The sequence below is a fragment of the Rhinopithecus roxellana genome, chromosome 16 (assembly GCF_007565055.1).
Source record: "Rhinopithecus roxellana isolate Shanxi Qingling chromosome 16, ASM756505v1, whole genome shotgun sequence".
Taxonomy (NCBI): Eukaryota; Metazoa; Chordata; class Mammalia; order Primates; family Cercopithecidae; genus Rhinopithecus; species Rhinopithecus roxellana.
In genome coordinates, this window is record NC_044564.1 from 25,212,954 (window position 1) to 25,232,461 (window position 19,508).

General features: G+C 50.1%; 1 non-coding gene across 1 annotated transcript; it reads right to left on the minus strand.

The window, feature by feature from the left end:
• Positions 1 to 740: 740 nt before the first annotated feature.
• Positions 741 to 847, minus strand: LOC115894140. The gene has a single exon (XR_004054175.1). It is a non-coding gene; the product is annotated as a U6 spliceosomal RNA (small nuclear RNA).
• Positions 848 to 19,508: the final 18,661 nt, after the last annotated feature.

Consider the following 19,508-nt stretch of genomic DNA (forward strand, 5'->3'; position numbering starts at 1 on the left):
CACAACAACTAGGGGGCATTCTGACCCTGTCCTCCCAGACATTCTGAGCTCTTGGATGAAGCCCCTCTCATCAGACCCCACTTCCCTAATTCTGTCTTTTTGCCCTAGTATCCCTCTGCAAGGCCCCTCAGCCCCTTCCTACTTCATTGCACGCCTTTTAATGGCGTGCAATGCACGTGCATGCACGCATTTCATTGCAAGAAAATAAGTGGAGTAGTCTAGCCCTTAGTGGCTATGAGAGAGAAAAGCCTACATGGCTGTGAGAACCCATCGAAGGTACCACATCCAGTTTAGGGGAGCCAGGCAGCAGGTAATGTGGACCCTAAGTTTCTTTCCTTTCTTTAAAAAAAAAATATGGAGACCGGGCAAGGTGGCTCATGCTTGTAATCCCAGCACTTTGGGAGGTCGAGGTGGGTGGATCATGAGATGAGGAGTTTGAGACCAGGCTGGCCAACATGGTGAAAACCTGTCTGTAATAAAAATACAAAAATTAGGTGGGCATGGTGCGTGTCTGTAATCCCAGCTACTCAGGAGGCTGAGGCAGAATTGCCTGAACCTGGGAGGCAGAGGTTGCAGTGAGATCGTGCTACTGCACTCTAGCCTGGGCGACAGAGTAAGACTTCATCTCAGGGAGAAAAAAAAAAAAAAAAAAAAAAAAAAAAAAATATATATATATATATATATATATATATATATATATACATATATATATACACATATATGTGTGTGTGTGTGTGTGTGTATATATGGAACGCTTCACAAATTTGCCTGTCATCCTTATGCAGGGACCCTGCTAATCTTCTCTGTATCGTTCCAATTTTAGTACATGTGCTGCTGAAGCGAGCATGACACTAAGTCTTAAAGAGTGACTTGGCGTTTGCCAGGGAGCGTTATGGGAGATGGCACAGGCACAGGCGGTGGTGTGCTGGAGCCAGTCCAATAGGCTTGTGAGAGCCAAGTGTTCCATTTTCAGGAATTTTGCAGGCTGCTTGTTAAACACTGTCACCACTAAAAATTAAATTATATAAACATATAATTAAATTATTTTAAAAACAAAGGTAATACTTAATCAAAACTCATCACTTCCTAATTATTACTATGTTTTATTGTTATAGGCTCTTCATGGTATTTACATCTGTTGTATCTTTAAGGTGGAGGGTCTGTATGATGATGTGCTCTGCTCATCTCGTCCCACCTCCTTGTTCAGTGACCACACAGTGGTATTTGGAAATAGGCCATCGGGGGAGTATTTGCATCACTGAAATTGAAAACACTACAAATCAGGGCTTAATTGACTATTCTGTTGATTGCATGGACCAGAAGTTGACAAACTACAGCCTGCAGGCTAAATCCAGCCTGTGAGCTAAGAATAGTTTATGTGTGTGTGTGTGTGTGTGTATTTTTTTTTTTTGTTTAGAGACAGGCTTTTGCTCTGTCACCCAGGCTGGAGTGCAGTGTCATGAGTATGGCCCACTGTAGCCTTGAACTCCTGGGCTCAAGTGATTCTCCTGCCTCAGTCTTCTTTTTTTTTTTTTTTTTTTTTTTTGAGACTGAGTCTCGCTCTGTCGCCCAGGCTGGAGTGCAGTGGCCGGATCTCAGCTCACGGCAAGCTCCGCCCCCCAGGTTTACGCCATTCTCCTGCCTCAGCCTCCCGAGTAGCTGGGACTACAGGCGCCTGCCACCTCGCCCGGCTAGTTTTTTGTATTTTTTAGTAGAGACGGGGTTTCACCATGTTAGCCAGGATGGTCTCGATCTCCTGACCTCGTGATCCGCCCGTCTCGGCCTCCCAAAGTGCTGGGATTACAGGCTTGAGCCACCGCGCCCGGCCTCTCCTGCCTCAGTCTTCTAAGTAGCTGGGACTACAGGTGCGTGCCACCATGCTTGGCTAATTTTTGTTTTGTTTTATAGAGACAGGGTCTTACTATGTTGCCCAGGTTGGTCTTGAACTCCTGGGCTTAAGGGGTCCTCCTGCCTCAGCCTCCCAAAGCCCTGGAATTACAGGCCTGGGCTACCATGTCTGGCCTATGAATGACTTACTTGTTGAATTTGATAGTAATCAAGCATTTGTTCATAGTTTGACTTCGTCAAACCCTATGAATTGCAACCATAGGTCGGCTGCAGGTGTAAGGTTGGCAAAAAGTCGAAAAAGCATTCTCTAGAGCATTTAACTTTGTAGAATTTACAATAAAGAGCACTGTATACTTTGGTATGATTTATTTGGTGTATTATGTGCTATTTTACAGCTTTATACTATTAAAACTTATAATAAATAGAGGGACATATCTATGCATGCAGTTTTTACAGACATCCAGTTGTTAAGCATTTTCCAGCACACCAGGGTACAGAGGGTTCTAGGCAGAGACAGCTGAGGGAAGTTGGGGTGTGCAAGGCAATGTGAGAGGGGCAATGGAAGGCTGGAGCACTGGGCCCGGTGTGAAGGGCCTTGTGAGCAGGGCTAAGGAGCCACGGGGAGCCATGGATGGATGGCAAGTGCAGGAGTGACCCCATCACATCAGTGGTTAGAAGGTCACATTGACTGCTGTGTAAAGATTGAATAGCTGGGGACAGACTATAAGGGAATGAATTAGTGGGGGAGGGAGAATAATAGTAGCAAACTGTTAAGAGCTCTTATGATAGAGCCGGCCTTCTCCTAAGCACTTCCTATGTATTATTAACTCATTTAGAGTTCACAACAACTTCATGTGGTGGGTATTATCTCCTTTTCACAGATGAGGAAACTGAGGTACAGAGAGATAAAGCAACTAGCGAGCAGCAGAGCTGAGATTTAAGCCCAGGCAGTCTGGCTTCAGAGGTCATATTCTTCCTTTATTTGTTATTTTATTTTTTAGTACAGATGAGGTTTCACTGTGTTGCCTGGGCTGATCTCAAACTCCTGAGCTCAAGTATTACACCCAGTCTTGGCCTCCCGAAGTGCTGGGATTACAGACATGAGCCACCATGCCCAGTACAGAACCCATATGCTTAACCACTATATGAAAAAAAATTCAGCTTAGAAAGATAGAAAGTTGGCAAGAGTTAGTTTTCTTTCTTTCTTTCTTTCTCTCTCTCTCTCTTTCTTTCTTTTTTTTTTTTTGAGACAGAGTCTTGCTCTGCCACCCAGGCTGGAGTGCAGTGGCCGGATCTCAGCTTACTGCAAGCTCCGCCTCCCGGGTTTTTTACGCCATTCTCCTGCCTCAGCCTCCCGAGTAGCTGGGACCACAGGCGCCCGCCTCGTTGCCCGGCTAGTTTTTTGTATTTTTAAGTAGAGACAGGGTTTCACCGTATTAGCCAGGATGGTCTCGATCTCCTGACCTCATGATCCGCCCGTCTCGGCCTCCCAAAGTGCTGGGATTACAGGCTTGAGCCACCGTGCCCGGCCTCTCTTTTCTCTATCTCTCTTCTCGTTCTTCTTTCTTATTTCTTCTTTTTTAGGTCTGGTATGTAGGGCATTCCTTAATTAAGTAAGTCCGTAGTCCGGTCCTGACATGAACCTTTCATTCCTTCCTTCACAGTGTCACTTCCCTCCTCACTTGCCTTCCTTCCTTCCTTCCTTCCTTCCTTCCTTCCTTCCTTCCTTCCTTCTTTCTTTCTTTCTTTCTTTCTTTCTTTCTTTCTTTCTTTCTTATCTTTCTTTTTTTCAGGGACAGAGTTTCGTTCTTGTTGCTCAGGATGGAATGCAGTGGCACAATCTCGGCTCGTTGCAACCTCTGCCTCCCGGGTTCACGTGATTCTCCTGTCTCAGCCTCCCAAGTAGCCGGGATTACAGGTGCCCACCACCATGCCCAGCTAATTTTTGTATTTTTAGTAGAGACGGTGTTTCACCATGTTGGCCAGGCTGGTCTCAAACTCCTGATCTCAAGTGATCTGCCCGCCTCAGCCTCCCAAATTGCTGGGATTACAAGTGTGAGCCACCACGCCCGGCTGAGTGAGGCATGTACAAAGGTGACCATGTGTTTACTGATATGTCTGGCACAGAGTAGGAGTTGATGACATTCTTTTTTTTTTTTTTTTTTTTTTTTGAGACGGAGTCTTGCTCTGTCCCCCAGGCTGGAGTGCAGTGGCGCAATCTCGGCTCACTGCAAGCTCCACCTCCCAGGTTCATGCCATTCTCCTGCCTCAGCCTCCTGAGTAGCTGGGACTACAGGCGCCCACCACCGCGCCCGGCTAATTTTTTTTTGTATTTTTAGTAGAGACGGGGTTTCACCGTGGTCTCGATCTCCTGACCTTGTGATCCGCCCGCCTCGGCCTCCCAAAGTGCTGGGATTACAGGCATGAGCCACTGCGTCCAGCCGAGTTGAGGACATTCTTTAGACCCAGCAAGACTTGACTTGGTGATTAAATGGATGTGCTGTAAAGCAGAGGAGGAGCCAGGTGGGCTTTTTTTTTTTTTTTTTTTTTTTTTGAGACAGAGTCTCGCTCTTGCCCAGGCTGGAGTGCAGTGGTGCGATCTCGCCTCACTGTAAGCTCCGCCTCCCAGGTTCACGCCATTCTCCTGCCTCAGCCTCCCGAGTAGCTGGGACTACAGGCGCCCGCCACCACACCTGGCTAATTTTTTCTATTTTTAGTAGAGACGGGGTTTCACAGTGTTAGCCAGGATGGTCTCGATCTCCTGACCTCGTGATCTGCCGGCCTCAGCCTCCCAAAGTGCTGGAATTACAGGCGTGAGCCACCGCGCCCAGCCTCCAGGTGGGCTTTTAACCAGCTTCCTTCATCTGGGGGACAATCAACTCACCTAGGCTACTCGGGTTTCCTGGTTTTCTGTCTATGTTTGCAGACTGCCCTTCTGTCCTCAGGGAGTTCCCAGACTTGGGGACAGACTCCTGAGCAGGAATACCGAGGTGAGAGGGGGCAGGAGGGGATGGAGCCCGTCTGGGCCTAGAATGGGGCTCTCTGCTCAAGCATGTGTGAGCTAAGAGGTGCAAAAGGTATGAATGATCAACAAGAAGGGGTTCCATGGGGGGAGAGTTAGGAGTCTTGGGGTTTGGACAGAGGAGAGGAGAGGGATGGGTCCTGCTGCCACCCTGGTTTTTCCTTCAGGTATCTCTACAGAAGCAGAAGTCAGACAGTATCCTTGAGGTGCAGAGACAGCTCAGCTGCAGATATATATTGTAAAGGAAAAGAGGTGCCTTTCTGGCATGAGTCCTGGCTGAGGGTATGGGGAGGAGGTAATAAGGGTGGAGGTAAGGGCTTGGGGGGCACTGGAGGCTAGTGGTTGGGCGGGCCCCACGCGGGGTGTTGGTCCCTTGAGGCCACAGCTGTCAGCTTGTGGCTTCCCATCCTGCTAGCTCAGCAGGTCCCACAGGTTGGCAGGTGACTCACCCCTCACCCTCAAATGGTCCTCGCTCTGAAAGGTGTAGGGGGGGATGCAGAATGTAGCACCTGTGTGTTCATCTATATGGGTGCAATGCTGTGTTACATTCCTGGGTCCAAGATGCGTACCCGTGTCTGACTGAGCATACACAGGGAGTCCCCAGGCACACAGCCCCCTAGACTGTGGGCCACAGGTGTGAAGGGGGCATGTGGCATGAGGCGGAGGCTGTGTGGATGAACACACAGCGCTTCCCAGAGCACATGCGCATGTGACAGGTGTCTTGCTGAAAAGAAGGATGGCAGCTTCAGGGCCTGTCGAGCCATGAGAAGGGGAAGTCTGAGAGGTGGGAAGGGCTCCCTAATGACAGCTCATCTTCCCCAAGAAGGACTTGGCTGGATCAGCTGGCAGAGCTGGGCACCCTAAGCCTGTGGTGACGACAGCAGCTTCCCTAGCCTTATCCCTAAGCTCCCGGCTACAGGCCAGGGTGGTTCCACTGTCCTAACCCTGAGATGGCAGGTACACCCCACAGGCCACACAGGCAGGCCAGGAGCAGTGAGTGGCAGGTGGGCCCTCAGTCATTGCTTTCTCTTACTCCTCTGCAGGCGGGAGGGTCATGAGGGTCCTGGGCGCATCTGGTCTGCGGGGCTGCGGGATGAGCGTGTCAGCGCCAGGTTGCCCATGCCCCTGGTTTGTGTGGCGCTGTATGCACACTCCACGACTTGGTGTGTTGGCCCCTGCCCCAGCACCTGGGGCCTAGTGCTGCCTTCCCATCATGCTCCATGATCTGAGAGATGCTTGAAGTGGGGCAAAGAGTCTGGACTAGGAGCCAGGAAGTTCTCACTTGTTGACTTTGGAGATGTCCCTTTACCATGTCTGGGTCTCAATTTGTAGAGGGGCAATAATCCCTGCGGCGCCACCTTACCAGGCTGCTGGGTAACAGATTCTCATGGAGGTGCATGGAAAGTCAGGAAAGCTCAGTCCTGGAGGCTTCCTGTGGGGGATGGTGGTGTCCCCTGTGTTGCTCAGTTGAAGGACTCGGGGCTGAAATCAGATAGCAGCTTCCAGAGAACTTGCATGGATCCACAGAGGGGTTCAGACCTCCTGGAGATGTGAGGCATTAGAGTTCTGGGGCTGAGCTTCCAAACAAACTTCAAAACAGTGATGTGACAGGCCAAGACCTGCCCTCAGTGAGGCTGGAAAAATCCTTCCACCCATCCCCGCCCCTGGGCCCCGACCCTGCTGCTGGAGTGAGCAGCTATGAACTCCAGCCTGAGGCCGGGAACCAGCTCAGATCTTACCCTCTCTCTCATTTGCCTCCGTCCCCACTCCCAGCCTGCTGCCTCTCAGGTTCACACTTCCTGGGCTCAGAGTTTCATCCTGAGGCTGTTGGCTCAGCCAGAACAAACAGAGACAGCACTAAAGTCAACAAAACCAGAGAGCAAGCAGCACAGGTGACGTGGAAAAGAAAACTTGGAAGCCACAACAAAGGCGTGTGGGTTGGGCTGGGTGGAGTCTGTGTCTCCCCTCTGAGCAGAACCCTGGGTCTAAAGTGGGCCCTGCGAGTCCCTTGAGGGGACTGGAGTTGGGGACACACGGGTGGCACTTTCAGTGGACTCAGGCTAAAGGAGTCAGCTTTGGGTGCCAGCAGGGGGTGCTAGAGCCAGTCTCATGGGTGCTGAAAACAGGATGAGGCTGGGAGTCTGGAGGTTAAGATTCCACCTCACCCAACCCATCTCACTGAGGCCCTCGGCTGGGATGCCTCAGCTGCTGTGAAAGGAGCGAGAGGCTCAACGTGCGTGGGGGCGGGCAGGGCGGGAGTAGACAGGCTGGAACAGGAGGAGGGAGGAGCTCCCAGCTCTTTGCCCCACCCCAGGTGCTTCCCCCCGCTCCCCTCGCCCAGGGCTCAATGGCTTGGAGCCATGAACTCCCGGGGATGCCCAAGACACCCCCACAGGCAGAGACACGTGACAAACGATTTCTCTCCCACTCAGGGGAGGGAAAGCTCCATTCTCTCAACATTTATTGTGCATCTGCTATGTTCCCAGCGTAGGAGAAACCATCTGGGAATCAGATGGCCTCACCCGTCATGGGCTCAGCAGGCCATTTGTCCCCAGAAGGCGGCCTGCCCAAGGCCCTGTCATGCCGGGACCCCCCAGCCGCTCAGCGAGTCGGCTGCCTGTTAACTGGGCTGGCAATTGCAGGGTGCCTGGGGCAGCCTGGTGCCTAGACTGAGGGAGTGACCAAGGGTTCAAGTCCAGAAAGCTAAGCCACTAGGCTGCAATGGCAGGGACTGGGAGACCAGACGCACCATTGGAGCAGCCAAAGAGGAAGGTGGATGTCCCTGAGTATCGCCCTTGCTGTCTGCGGAATGAGCACATTATACTCTACTCCCAGCACTTCTAGCTTGGCCCTGGCATCAGGCAAGAATCTGTTAGGGCAGGAGGTGTGGAGTACAGAGTTCCCCTCCCTCAAACAGGCTTCCTACCCACCACCCAGAGTGTTTACTTTACCAGGTTCTTGCCACACCCCCTGCCCACTCAGTCCATTCTCCCAACAACCCTGCAAGGTAAGGATTACTATCTTCATTTTACAGATGAAGAAACCCAGTTAAATTTCTTGCTTTAAGTCACCCAATGCTGATTAAGAAGCTGAGCTGGATTCAAGTTCAGGTCTGTTTGTCTAAAAAGCCTGAGCTATAAACAACTCACCACCCAGGTGGGGCCCGGAGTAGGGAAACTTCAAACCAGCCTCAAACTCAGGCTCCTGGCCAGGAGGTCGCTGGGTTTTTCCACTGCTCCTTCCGGCCACCACTTCAGTCTCTCCTTCCTCCTTCTCACCAGGCATCACTTATCCTGACCCTCCTCCCTGCTCCGATTAACCTGGTACCTGAGTCTCTACCATTTTTAGACTCATTCTTTCCTGTGGGTTAGGAAATTGCTGCTTGGAGCTTTTCCTTTAAAATGCTTTATTGTGGAAAGATTATGAAATGGGTTTAGGTAGAAATCAAACAATAAAAGCAGAAGGCGAAGGACAGATGGGGGGTGGGCAGAGGGGAATGTGACAATGGAGGGGTCACGCTGTCACTCCCTGAAGCCACTGAGCAGTTCGCATCACTGAGCGTGGGCAGCTAGACATGACGTGCTCCCTGATGGGATGAAATAGGAAGCATGCAGCACCTCCATAGAGGACAACTGCCCCAGCCCACATGCAAAACTGAACCTAAAAATCACACCAGGCAGGGCGCGGTGGCTCGTGCCTGTAATCCCAGCACTTTGGATGGCCAAGGTGGGTGGATTGCTTGAGCCCAGGAGTTCAAGACCAGCCTGGGCACATGGCGAGACCCCATCTCTACAAAAACCACAAAAATTAGCGTGGCATGGTGGCACGCGCCTGTAGTACCAGCTGAGAGAATCACTTGAACCCGGGAAGTCGAGGCTGCAGTGAGCAACATTCACGCCACTGCATTTCAGCCTGGGCAACAGAGAGAAACTGTCTCAAAAAAATAAACGAACCCGGGCCGGGCGTGGTGGCTCACGCCTGTAATCCCAGCACTTTGGGAGGCTGAGGCAGGCGGATCACGAGGTCAGGAGGTCGAGACCATCCTGGCTAACATGGTAAAACCCCGTCTCTACTAAACATACAAAAAAACTAGCCAGGCGTGGTGGCGGGCGCCTGTAATCCTAGCTACTCGGGAGGCTGAGGCAGGAGAGTGGCATGAACCTGGGAGGCAGAGCTTGCAGTGAGCCGAGATTGCACCACTGCACTCCAGCCTGGGTGACGGAGTGAGGCTCTGTCTCAAAAGAATAAATAAATAAAATGAATTAATAGAAAAAAAAACCCATACATCATTAGAGTTTTTTTTTTTTTTTTTTTTGAGACTGAGTCTTGCTCTGCCACCCAGGCTGGAGTGCAGTGGCACAAGCTTGGCTCACTACAACTTCTACCTCCCAGGTTCAAGCAATTCTCGTGACTTAGCCTCCTAAGTAGCTGGGGCTACAGGCTTGCATCACTGAGCCCAGCTAATTTTTTTTTTTTTTTTTTGAGATGGAGTCTCGCTCTGTCGCCCAGGCTGGAGTGCAGTGGCCGGATCTCAGCTCACTGCAAGCTCCGCCTCCCGGGTTTACGCCATTCTCCTGCCTCAGCCTCCCGAGTAGCTGGGACTACAAGCGCCCGCCACCTCGCCCGGCTAGTTTTTTATATTTTTTAGTAGAGACGGGGTTTCACCGGGTTAGCCAGGATGGTCTCGATCTCCTGACCTTGTGATCCGCCCGTCTCGGCCTCCCAAAGTGCTGGGATTACAGGCTTGAGCCACCGCGCCCGGCCGAGCCCAGCTAATTTTTGTATATTTTAGTAGAGATGGGGTTTCACGATGTTGGCCAGGTTGGTCTCAAACTCCTGACCTCAGGTGATTACAGGAGTGAGCCACCACACCTGGCCACTTTTTTTTGTTTTTGAGATGGAGTCTTGCTCTGTTGCCCAGGCTGGAGTGCAGTGGTGCAATCTTCGCTCACTGCAATCTCTGTCTCCTGGGTTCAAGTGATTCTCCTGCCTCAGCTTCCCCAGTGGCTAGGACTACAAAGGTGTGCGCCACCATGCCCGGTTAATTTTTGTATTTTTAGTAGAGACGAGGTTTCATTATGTTGGCCAGGCTGGTCTCAAACTCCTGACCTCAGACGATCCGCCTGCCTTGGTTTCCCAAAGTGCTGGGATTGCAGGTGTGAGCCACTGCGCCCAGCCCAGAGCTGACTTCTCATGTATTTTCCTTTATTTCTTTCTTTTGTTTTCTTTTTTTGAGACAGGGAATTGCTCAATGGCACAAACATGGCTCACTGCAGCCTTGCCTTCCCAGGTTCAAGTGATCCTACTGCCTCAGGTTCCTGAGTAGCTGGGACTACAGGTGCATGCTACCATGCCCTGCTAATTTTTTTTTTTTTTTTTTTTTTTTTTTTTTTTTTTTTGAGAAGGAATCTTACTCTGTAGCCCAAGCTGGAGTGCAGTGGCACGATCTCGGCTCACTGCAAGCTCTGCCTCCTGGGTTCACGCCATTCTCCTGCCTCAGCCTCCAGAGTAGCTGGGACTACAGGCGCCCACCACCATGTCCGGCTAATTTTTTGTATTTTTAGTAGAGATGAGGTTTCACCGTGTTAACCAGGATGGTCTCGACCTCCTGACCTCATGATCCACCCGCCTCGGCCTTCCAAAGTGCTGGGATTACAGGCATGAGTCAACGTGCCTGGCAATTTTTTTATTTTTTGTAGAGATTGGGATTCTCCATGTTGCCCAGGCTGGCACTGAACTCCTGGGCTCTAACGATCTACCTGTCTTGGTCTCCCAAAGTGCTGGAAGTACAGGCGTGGGTCACTGTGCCCAGCCACTTACTCAAAGAAATACAGGGGTGAAAAGCTAAATGATACTACAAAGAAAAAACACAGACAAATCTAGAATGTGGGACTTTTATAGGACCACATTTATTCAACAAGTCAATGACATGCAAAAATAATGATGGAGAAAGGAGAATTCCTCTTGTTTAAGAGAACATTTAACCCAATGTAACGTATGACTTTGTTTGGATTCTGACGCAAACAACCAACAAATCAATGCAAAAAGACATTTTGAAACAATTGCAAGTATTTGATCATTCTATGGAATTGTATATTTTGTCAGGTATGATACTGATTATTTAAGAAAATGTTCCTATTTTAGAGGGAACACTGAAGAATGTAGGAATGAAATGACAGAGTAGCTGGAATTTAACATATTTCAGAAAAATAAAAATAAAAGAAAATAAGGCTGGGCGCGGTGGCTGAAGCCTGTAATCCCAGCACTTTGGGAGGCCAAGACGGGCGGATCATGAGGTCAAGAGATCGAGACCATCCTGGCTAACATGGTGAAACCCCGTCTCGACTAAAAAATACAAAAAACTAGCCGGGTGTGGTGGCAGGCGCCTGTAGTCCCAGCTACTCGGGAGGCTGAGGCAGGAGAATGGCGTGAACCCGGGAGGCGGAGCTTGCAGTGAGCTGAGATCCGGCCACTGCACTCCAGCCTGGGCGACAGAGCAAGACTCCGTCTCAAAAAAAAAAAAAAAAGAAAAAAAGAAAAAAAGAAAATAAAACAGGCAGTTTGAGACCAGCCTGACCAACACGGTGAAACCCCATCTCTACTAAAAATACAAAAATTAGCCAGGCCTGGTGGTGGGTGCCTGTAATTCCAGCTACTTGGAAGGCTGAGGCACAAGAATCTCTTGAACCCGCGAGGCGGAGGTTGCGGTGAGCCGAGATTGCTCCATTGCACTCCAGCCTGGGCAACAGAGCAAGACTCTGTCTCAAAAAGGAAAAAAAAAATTGCTGTAAAATGGAGAATGGGTGAGGGTGATGCAGGGGAGGTGAGCCCCAAAGTGGGGCTTGGCCTGTGAGGGTTCTCGGCTTTGCCTCTCAAGGGCAGTGCAGAGAGAAGTAGAAGAAAACAGCTTTACTGAAGCGGCAGTGTTAGAGCTCCAGGACTGCTTCTGCACAGCAGGGCTATACATAGGCAGAGAGCAGCAGCCCGGGGCAGTTTTGCAGTTATATTTATACCCACTTTTAATTGTATGCAGACTAAGGGGCGAATTATGCAGAAATTTCTAGGGAAGGGGTGGTAACTTTGGGGCCATTGGGTCATTGCCATGGAAAGGGGTGATAACTCTCAGGTGTTGGCATGGCAATGATAAATTGACATGACACATTGGGGGCCATGTCTGATTGGAAAGTTGCCTCCAGCCCTGTTTTAGCTAGTCCTCAATCTGGTCCGGTGTCCGAGCACCACCTCTGGAGTCCAGTCCTGCTTCCTACCTCAAAGGGGAGACCCGTGAAGAGGCTTTTGGAGATGGGATAGATTTGGGGCTGACTGAAGGGGCCACGAGAGAGGGAATAGGTGAGTGACTCCTGGAGGGAAAGCTTCAGAGATGTGGTGGGGTGGAGCATTCCTTGGGCCAGGCCCTTGGGAAGGGGGCAGATTGTGGGGAAGTGAGGCTGGGTTGGGGCAGGTAAAGGTAAATGTGCTTGTTACACATACAAGATAACAAGAGAGGAGGCTGGATCACTTGTTCTTGAGCTCTGAGCTGGAGATAGAGGCTGGGGAGGTGGCAGCATTTGCGTGGGGGAAGAGGATGTGAGAGACATGCAGGGCCGCCTTCTCCATGATGCACAGGAGGCACAAGACCCATGAGAATGTTGAATCTAAGGGCCCACAAAATGTTTAGTTTGCATCAAAATAAGAAAAAGAAGAACTTGTAGGCTGAAGAAAATGTTTTAATATTAATATATCAGGGCCGGCATGGTGGCTCACACCTGTAATTCCAGTTATTTGGGAGGCCAAGGCGGGTGGATTGCTTGAGCTCAGGAGTTTGAGACTAGCCTGGGCAACATGGAGAAACTCCATCTTTACAAAAAATATGAAAATTAGCCAGATGTGGTGGCGGGTGCCTGTAATCCCAGCTACTTGTGAGGCTGAGGTAGGAGAATCGCTTGAGCCCAGGAAGCGGAGGTTGCAGTAAGCTGAGATCGTGCCATTGTACTCCAGTCTGGGTGACGGGAGTGAAATCCTGTCTAAAAAAAAAAAAAAAATTTAATATATTTGTCTTTATACCAATAGTTGTAAAATATAATTAATTATTACTATTATTATTATTTGCTGGAAGAAGGGGCCCAAAAGGGCAAAAATGCCAAGGGCACATATATCCAAAAGAATGGAAAGCATTGAGAGCTAAATGATAAGAACTTGTGAACACAAAGTAGGAAACTACAGACATTGGGGTCTTCTTGAGGGTGAGAGGAGGGAGAGGAGCAGAAAAGATAACTATTGGGTACTGGGCTTAATACCTGGGTGATGTAATCATCTGTACAACAAACCCCCATGACGTGTGTTTACTATATATCAGACCTTCATGTGTGCCTCCAAACCTAAAATTAAAAAAAAACAATTGAAAACGGGATCTCAGAAAGATAACTGTACAGCCATATTCATATCAGCACTGTTCACAATAGCCAAAAGAGGGAGCAACTCAAGTGCAAGGATAGCTGAATGGATAAACAAAATGTGGTACATTCATACAATGGAATATTGTTCAGCCTTAAAAAGAAGGAAATTAGCTGGGCATGGGGCGGGCACCTGTAATCGCAGCTACTTGGGAGACTGAGGCAGGAGAATCACCTGAATCCAGGAGGCAGAGGTTTCAGTGAGCCAAGATTATGCCATTACACTCCAGCCTGGGTGACAAGAGCAAAGCTCCATCTAAAAAAAAAAAAAAGGAAGGAAATTCTGACACATTACATGGAGGGAGCTTGGAGAACATTATGCTAAGTGAACTAAGCCAGGCACAGATAGACACACGGTGTATGGTTTCACTCATATAAAGTATCTAGAGTAGTCAAACTCATAGAGACAGAAAGTAGAATGGTGGTTGCCAGTAGTAGGGGAAAGGGAATTGAGGAGTTGTTTAATGGGTATAGAGTTTGTTTTGCAAGATGACAAAGTTCTGGACATTGTACAACAATGTGAATATACTTTCCGCTATTGAACTCTACGCTAAGAATTAGTTAAGATTGGGCCAGGTAAGGTGGCTCATGCCTGTAATCCCAGCACTCTGGGAGGCCGAGGCAGGCGGATCACGAGGTCAGGAGTTTGAGACCAGCCTGACCAACATGGTGAAGCCCTGTCTCCACTAAAAATACAAAAATGAGCCGGGCGTAGTGGGGCACGCCTGTAGTCCCAGCTACTCGGGAAGCTGAGGCAGGAGAATCGCCTGAACCTAGAAGGTAGAGGTTGTAGTGAGCCGAGATCGAACCACTGCACTCCAGCCTAGACGACAGGGCAAGACTCAAAAAAAAAAAAACAAAACAAAACAAAAAAAGTTAAGACCCCCCGCCAAAAAAAATAGTTCAGATCACTAAGTTTATGCTGTATTTTTTACCACACACATACACACCCACACAGATGCCAGGCTGGGCGCGGTGGCTCACATCTGTAATCCCAGCACTCTAGGAAGCCAAGGTGAAAGGATGGCTTGAGCCCAGGAGTTTGAGAATAGCCTAGGCAACAAAGTGAGACCTCATCTCTACAAAAAGAATACAGAAAATAGTTTGGCATCGTGGTGTGCGCCTGTAGTCCCAGCTACTCAGTGAGAGGAAGCTGATGTGAGAGGACTGCCCAAGCCCAGTGTTTGAGGCTGCACTGAGCCAAGTTCGCACCACTGCACTCCAGCCTGGGTGACAGAGTGAGACCCTGTCTCTAGAAAAAAACTGCCGAGGGCCTATGAAAGTCCTAATGTGCCCCTAGGGTGGAGAGGAGACCGCCCAGAGATGGAGCCTGAGGGAGGTGGAGGCAGAGGGGCTATGCTGTGGGAAGAGCCTCAGCAGTGAGCGTCTCCCTCCATCCATGCTCCAGCCTTCTCTCTCCCATTCAGGGAAGCACTGGGGCATCCTCTAGCTGGGCTAGGAGCCAGGACACCTGGGTTTGACTCACGCTAGCCCTTGGGCTGTCCCAAAAGCAGAAGAGCCAGTATCTGCTCACCCAGCCCAGCCTGGCCCAGCCTGCACCCCAGGGACCAGTGCAGGCGTGGGAGGGTTCTCCATCAACCCAGGGAGAGGCCCAGCAACTAGGGAGGTGCCACTCTCCCTGGGGTCCACATGTCCCACCAAGCCTTCCTGGCTGAAGCTTAATGCCTATGGGTGCTGGTATCCCAGACCCTGACCACACAGATCTCTGCACAGGCCCTTGGTGCAATCACTGTGCTCCTGGAAAGCTGCCAATTGAATCCCATCTTCCCATTGGCTCACCTGGACATTGCAAAGCTGCTTTCCTGCTGAAGGGAGGGGCTCACTGTGAGCATTTCCTAGGGTCTTTGCTTCCTGTTTGTCCTTAAGGTGACAACTATGCAGAGAGGCCTCAGGATTTGGGCAGAGATGAGGGAGTGGGGAGGGTCTTTCAGGGAACGGCTGGCCTTGGCCCATGTGGAGGCAAGCAAGGAGGCTGTCCCATCAGGGAGTCCCCAGCGTGAGTGGGGAGACTGGGCAGTCACACTACACTGGGGCTGCTTCCTTTCTCTGGCTGAGCAGGAGAGTGGAGAGAGTGCAGCTTGCCTCAGGGAAACTGAGATGGGCTCCCTGCCCACCCTAATCCCCCCCGTTCCGGACCCACAGCCACTGACCAGATCAGATAGGGCACGTTCCTGCATCGAGCTGCCCACTTACTGGGACCGTGCTGACGCAGGCAAGGAAATATTAACCCAGCAGAATGGTTGCATGTTCACGTGTGCGCAACTCGGGGAGTGTGTGTGTGTGTGTGTGTCTCTCATTACAGAGAGGCTTCTGCGTGCAAGATCAGACACATATAAGCAGATGCATGTGTGCGCACATACACACACACCCACACACCTGTCCATCCACACAGGCACATGCTCACATATAAGTATATACAAAGACACAAATGCTTCTCACACATGCAAATTTCTTCAGTGTTGTCTCCCTGGCTGCTTCCGTTAATAAGACCCCTTTTCCTTCAGGAAGCCTTCCCTGATAGCTCCAGCTCATACTAGAAAGTGACAAGCCTGAGCTCAATCCCTGGTTTCAGGCAGCTTAATATAGGCTCTTTTAGGATGGAGTAGGCCTAGGTTGGAATTCTGGGTTCTTGACTTCAGGGGATCTTTGCCCTTGGACAAGTGGCTGTGCCTGATCCTGTCTGCCTTGGTCTCCGTCTGCCCTGTCCTGAAAGCCCATGGATGACTCCGAGAAGGATGAGAGCCTGGGCGGGGGGTGAGGGGGAGTTCTGGTAATTGGTGGGTGTGAGAATTAAAGACCTTCCTGGGTCCTACCTGTGCCCTTGCCCCTCCCCAGCCTCGCCACCTAGTAGGGGAGCCCTGGTCTCCTTGGGGTGAGCCAGAGCCCTGGTCTGGGTGTTCTAGTTCTAGGTGATCTTGGGCAAGTTGTTACCTTGCTCTGAATCTATTTTCCTACCCGAAAAATGAGTTTGGAAGAAGACACTTACCTGGGTGGGGCTTAAGTGTCTTTTCTTTTTGGGACATTCTGAGAACCTTCATGGCTTCAGATGATTTGAGAGAGACCAGGGCTCCTTGACGGACCTACCCTGCCCTCCTACCCCCACCCCTGCGCCTGGAGCCAGAGCAGCTCCTTCCTTACTTGTTTACACCATGGGCTCTTGAGTTATGCAAAGGATTCCGTGGCTCGAAAGAGTCAGAAAAACCACAAGTGTAAAACAATGTGATGAAAAGCAGTTTTTGTGATAAGTTAATCCAATGGCATATTGATTGAAACAAATAATTTAATCAAAATGTTTATTTTGTGTGTGTATCAACACTTTGGGGAACATTTGAGGGCAGTTTTTAGCATCTTTAGTCATTTTTGTTTCTTCATTCTGATATTTTAAAATTTCAATTTTCATTTTCATTCTTTATTGAGTTTCAGCCAATTGTGTTTATCCCATCCTGTTCATAATAGAGAAGAGTTGGGTCCGTTTAAAATTGGAGACAATCTAAACACCCATCAATAGAAGGATTCCGCATGATATAATCTCCATCAGGTGGAATGCTGTACAACAGGCATGAGGTGGACATGGACCTACTGGCACAGAAAGATATTCTTAATAAACGTTTGAATGAAAAAAGTATTTTCGGCAGGGCACAGTGGCTCATGCCTGTAATCCCAGCACTTTGGGAGGCTGAGGCGGGTGGATCACCTGAAGTCAGAAGTTTGAGACCAGCCTAGCCAACATGGTGAAACCCCATCTCTACTAAAAATATAAAAATTAGCTGGGCATAGTGGCGCATGCCTGTAATCCCAGCTACTTGGGAGGCTGAGGCAAGAGAATCGCTCGAATCCGGGAGGTGGAGTTTGCAGTAAGCCAAGATTGTGCCACTGCACTCCAGCACTCCAGTGACAACAGCGAAATTCCGTCTCAAAAAAAAAAAAAAAAAAAAAAAGAAAGAAAAAGAAAAAAGAAACAAGTATTTTATTTTATTTTTATTTTTATTTATTTATTTTGAGACAGAGTCTCACTCTGTCACCCAGGCTGGAGTGCGGTGGCGCCATCTCAGCTCACTGCAACCTCTGCCTCCTGGGTTCAAGTAATTCTCCTGTCTCAGCCTCCTGACGTAGCTGGGATTACAGGTGCCTGCCACCATACCTGGCTAATTTTTGTATTTTTAGTAGAGGTGGGGTTTCACCATGTTGGCCAGGCTGTTCTCAAACTCCTGACTTCAGGTGATCCACCAACCTCAGCCTCCCAAAGTGTTGGGATTACAAGAGTGAGCCAATGCGCCCGGCTATATTTTTATTTGCTAAAAATAAAACCGTGTGTGTGTGTGTGTGTGTGTGTGTGAGAGAGAGAGAGAGAGTCCTGGACAGTCACAGTTTAAGCATCCAGAGGGCCTGAGGTTAGACTAAAGGTATACCGGGTATAAGGTTGTATCAAATATTGTTTCTTTGAAATTCAAATTTAACTGGGCATCTTATATTTTATCTGCTAACTCTACTCAAGCCCATCCTGTGAAGAAAGGACCCCAGGTGTTCCCTCTGCCCCACCCCCACCTTCACTGGCTCAGAGACCCCCTGCAAGCTCTGTGCGGACTAACATGCTTCACAGCTCTGACCCAAACTCCCACCTTGGTGGCCCCTTTAGCTGCCTCTCTTCTCTCTGCAGTTGAACTTTCTGCCTCCTCAGCCTCAGCTTCTTCAGTGCTGTTGCCACCCTCTATCCCCACCAGCTCATCCAGGCAGCTGTATGCAAACACCTGCCTGGCCAGCCCCTCCCATCACCCAACTCTGGGGCAACAGCCCCCTACTGGCTCCTGTCAGTCTCTGGGCAGCCCCGTGTCTGGGTTTCCAGCTCCTTCTCCACCCACTCCTTCATCATCCCTGTTCCCCAGAATCCTGACCCTGGCCCCTGCCTCACTCCCTGTGCTTCTTGGGCCAGCCCCAGCGACTCTAGTGCTGAAGCCCAGGGGCTGATATCTCCTCTTCTCTTTCTCCAGCTAGACCCCTCTCCCGAGCGCAGGCCCAACTGTGCCTCTGCCTGCTGGATGCCCTGGGACCTCGCGGATCTCAGGTTCATCCCATTGCTCTTCTCTTTATTAAGAACCCTTTGAAGGCTCCTCAGGCCCTTGGGTTAAAGTCTGAACTCCTTGGCCTGGCCGACAAAGCCCTTCATGGTCTATCCCTGCCCATTTCCGCAGCCCTCTGCAAGTCACTCACAGCTCCCAGGTTTTCTCACAATCCCATCAAGCTTCAAATGCCACGGTGCCCTTCCTCCCCCTGCTCGTTTTGGAAAACTCAGTTCCCATGTCACCTCTTCCAGAAGACCCTTGTCCCCCTTGAGCTTGGGCTAGCCCTGTCTGTATTCCTTCCAGCTTATCTGGTGTGTCCTAAGCCACCTGCTGCTTACCTGTCTCTGCCATGAGACAGATGGGACTGTGTCTTCTCCACCTCTCAGTCCCCAGGGTCAAGTCCTGTAAATGAGCTTAGGGTCTGATCTGCGACCCCAGCATAGATCCCAATTCCCTCCCTCACCAACCTGACACCAGTCCAGTTCAACTCTGCTCAAGTGCTGACCTCATTCAAGACCCCAGATCCACTTCGAACATGACCTCATCCCGGCCCTGGGAGCACACATGGGAAAGGAATAAAGGAAGGGCTCTTCTATTTCCAGGCGTGCACCCCTCCCTTCCTGAGGAAGAGAGACTGAGTCTCAAGCCCACGTAGAATCTGCAGAGGAAGTCCGGGCGCAGTGGCTCACACCCTATAATCCTAGCACTTTGGGAGGCTGAGGCGGGTGAATTACCTGAGGTCAGGAGTTCGAGACCAGCCTGACCAACATGGTGACACCCCGTCTTTACTAAAAACACAAAACACATTAGCTAGGCTTGGTGGCGCACACCTGTAATCCCAACTACTTGTGAGGCTGAGGCAGGAGAATCACTTGAACCCACAAGGTAGAGATTGCGGTGAGACAAGATCATGCCACTGCACTCCAGCCTGGGTGGAGCAGGCATCTGTCTCAAAAAAAAAAAAAATCTGCAGAGGGAAGTCAGTGCCTTACAGAGGGCTTCTGACTAGGAAGCCCCAGGACTGCGGCCGACCCCTTCCTCTCCCTGCCTCACCCCTGCAGAAAAAGCTGGAAGGGGTGGGAGGGTGTGTGTGGGGGGCTATGC